This window comes from Amphiprion ocellaris, chromosome 2 (assembly GCF_022539595.1).
Source record: "Amphiprion ocellaris isolate individual 3 ecotype Okinawa chromosome 2, ASM2253959v1, whole genome shotgun sequence".
In the NCBI taxonomy this organism is placed as follows: Eukaryota; Metazoa; Chordata; class Actinopteri; family Pomacentridae; genus Amphiprion; species Amphiprion ocellaris.
The window spans coordinates 4053336-4057047 of NC_072767.1; the positions used below are offsets into that span (position 1 = coordinate 4053336).

The 3712-nt window shown below is 45.5% G+C and overlaps 1 non-coding gene across 1 annotated transcript; it reads left to right on the plus strand.

Moving 5' to 3' along the window:
- Nucleotides 1-2780: 2780 nt before the first annotated feature.
- Nucleotides 2781-2896, plus strand: LOC111585176 (U5 spliceosomal RNA). The gene has a single exon (XR_002747802.1). It is a non-coding gene; the product is annotated as a U5 spliceosomal RNA (small nuclear RNA).
- Nucleotides 2897-3712: the final 816 nt, after the last annotated feature.

Sequence of the window (3712 nt, forward strand, 5' to 3'; positions counted from 1 at the left end):
TGCTGTGCAGGCACTTATTCCAAATTTAAAGGTAATTTTCCAAGAACGGTACAGGCTCATAATGACACGAAAACATAAAATACAGGTAAGAGTCATTTCTTCCATGTACCAGTATCGTATAAAATAAAGGCAGCCATCCATGTTCATTCAAAGTTAATCCTAGAAAAGGACAGGATATTGCCATAGTTAACTGATCTTAACCAATCGAGCTTAATAAACCTTAACTGGAACTGTAAAAGACAACTTGCATAACTAGACATCTCAGCAGTTTCTTGAAAGGACCTGAAAACAAACTTACACCTACCCACCAATAACTCTTTGTATGGGAAAAAACAAGTGAATGCGAATACACAATTATCAAAAAAGCATGAAAAGATTCATTCATTTGGGTGTGGCATTTAATTATTATTACATATCTTGTTGGTGGCTTGTGGCCATTCCACCATCAGCACTGAGAATACACACAGGCACACAATTCTGGAAAATGGCTCATCAAATGCAGCACAGCACAGGACAAGGCAGCCTCGTGTCACATTGCACACAACTAAGCAGGCATCATTCTTGCAAATTCCTTGTACATACCCTAGCAGTGGTTGTTACTTGTTACAGATCACTCCACATCAGCAGCAAATGTTTCGCAAAGAACGGCCAGGGAGACAAAGTGTTTCCCTAGAAGACCAGACATGTGGGGGTGATGGGGCGCTCGGTGAGGTGGAATCTCCAGCTTGTCCGGGATGCAGTTGCTTGGTCAGAGGACCGTAACCTGCCACTGATGGCAGTAGCTCTTGACCAGCAGAAGGCTTTTGACAGGGTCCACCGAGGTTTCATGTTTAGGGTGCTTGAGAGGATGGGTTTCAGCCAGGTTTTTGTGGGGTGGTTGCAGACTTTGTATGCAGAGGTGAGGAGCATGGTGACAGTTAATGGTCACCTGAGGAAAGTTTTCGGGGTACATTCTGGGGTGAGGCAGGGGTGCCCGCTCTCTCCTCTGCTGTATATTTTGTACATAGAACCCCTTGGGGCGGCCATTTGTGCACAACAGGGGATCAAAGGGCTTTTGGTGCCAGGCAGTGGGGGCACGAGGGTGAAGCTGTCTCATTATGTGGACGATACCATGTTGCTGCTGGACAGTGATGAATGTCTGATCAGGTCGTTGCAGTTCATACAGGACTTTGGGCAGGTAGCAGGGGCAAGCCTGAACTTTGCCAAGTCCTCAGTTAAGTTCTTTGGTCGGTGGAGAGGGCGGACGGACGTACCGGGGGGCCTTGCTCACTGCCCTGGCCCTCTGAAGATCCTAGGGGTTCATTTTGAGACAGCCAACAGTGCTACCTCAAACTGGACTGAGCGCCTTGCGAAGGTCCAGAGGAAGCTCTCGTTGTGGAAGGGCAGATTCCTGACTTTTTTGGGGAAGGTACTTGTGGACGTACTGCCATTACTTTTATATTTGGCGTACATTTTCCCTCTTCCAGTGAGTATGAGACGGCCACTGATGCGACTGGTCTTTAATTTCCTGTGGGGTGGCAGGTATGAATATTTGTCAAGGGCCCGTATGATGGCTAGGATCGACGCAGGGGGGAGGGACATACCACACTTGCCATTGAAGCTTGACTGTATTTTTGTGTCCTTCTTGTGTGCTCAGTTGTCAGGCCCAACAGTGCACCCATCAGGCTACTTTCTGCGGCTGTTTTTTGCCTATCAGGCGAGAGAGCTTATGGTGTGGGACAACTTGGCACCACGGGTGGAGCAGCAACCCTGGCACTACCAGCATGCTGCAAGGTGGCTGAAAGCCCATCCAGAGGCTTCGGCGGGAGCAGTGAGGCTTGATCCCCAAGCCCTGTATAATGAGGTCAGGGAAAGAGTGCACCACCAGTGATTGGGATGTCACCAAGCGCTTGGAGGGAGATCCAGCCACGTGGACTTGACAATGGGCTCAAGGATCTCAATTGGCTGTGTCTCCACAGGTGCTTGCCAGTGCACGAAACAATGCACCGGCATGGGTTGGCGAGATCTCCTGCATGTCCAAGAGAGGGTTGCACGGACGATGAATCAGTTGTGCACATCATGTGGGACTGTCCTTTTGCACAGGCACTTTGATCTCGAGTGGAGTCAAGATTTGTGCAGGTGATGTCCAGGCCTGCTATGTCATGGGATCGCGTCAACAGAGGGGTGGACAAAGGAAAGGGGATGTTCCTTGTATGGCTGATTGCTAGCCTAACAAAAAGGAACTTGTGGTGGGCAAGACAGGAACTTGTCAAGAAGTTCCCTTGCACACCGATGACCGGTGTGCAATTTCTTGTATGTACCCTAGCAGTGGTTGTTACTTGAGGAAAGTGTTGCTCTCGACAGTTATCCTGTGTGAAATCTACATTTGAAATGTGCTTACTTGACTCAGTTGAATTCAGTGAAGTGGCCGGAAAATGTCGCCAGACGTCCTGCGGACCTGTGGGTGGCCCGCTGTTGAGTCTCACTGGGCTCCCACAGTGTCAGATCACTCCACATCAGCTGCTGCAAATGCTTTGCAAAGAACGGCCAGGGAGACGAAGTCTCAAAACCCGCAAGTCACGGCGTTTGTTAGATTTCCAAACAAACAAGGCAACCGTCAGAACACGACCAGCCGCAGTAGGATTGGCCATACAGCCAATGGGCTGCAATTCGACTGGACAGAGCCTTTGGCAACACAGGGAGGAGAGGTGCACTGGGCGTGGCCTGTGATCTGCTACTCGTGGCCAATACAAGCCAGCCTCACCACGAGGGTGGTGGCTGGGAGGACCAGGCTTTTGGGCTGCTTCTGGTTTCTCTTCGTAACGCACAAGTCTTTTGCCTTTTACTAAAGATTTCCATGGAGAGTGACTCCAATGAGTTTAGCTTGTTTTTGACAGGCTTTGCTGTCTGGCAGAGCCATATGTTTGTTGAACTCAGAGGAGCCGTGCTTGACAGGTTTTTGGGCGGTGCTCCCTACTATTTACGGGCCCCAAAAAATATTGTTTCCTTGTCTGAAAAAAAGTCAAAAAATTCAGCAAAAAAATTCCCAAAATTTCTGAAAATTTGCAAAATCTTCAGGAATAAAATTCCAATAATTCCTTAAAAGTTTCCCTTAAAAGTTTTATTTAAAAAAAAAAACAAAAAACAAATTTGGCAAGAAAATTCTTGTAAATATTTTCAAAAAATGAGTAAAAATCTTCCAAAAAAATCCTAAAAATATCTAAAGTGATTACATGTATATCAGTAAAACTTATAACATTATCTTAAAAAATCAACCAAAATCCAGTGAAATTTGCTGGATTTTGGTAGATTTTTTTGTGAATGTTCTTCAGAAATATTTTTAACATTTCTTTTTTCCACCAAAGAATGTTCAAAGATTTCCCAAAAATGTTGAAAATGTGTTTCACTGTGAATATATGTTTGTTTTTCCACATTTTCAAACTTTAAAATGGGTCAATTTTGACCTGCAGGACGACATGAGGGTTAAGGGCGTGACGGAGACTCACCCGACCTGCCAGCTTTTATTTTCAGTCGGAAACAGACAAAACAGATCCTACAACATGTAAAATCAGTGTTCAGATGCTTTTCTCGTGCTACGTCTTTATTGTTCACTTTCAAAAAAAAAAATTTCCACTCAAGAGGAAAGAATTAAAGCAACATTTTACAGCAATGTTTTTGAGTTATGACACCTTCTAATTAATTTAAGTTCTGTAAAATAACAGTTTAACCTTGG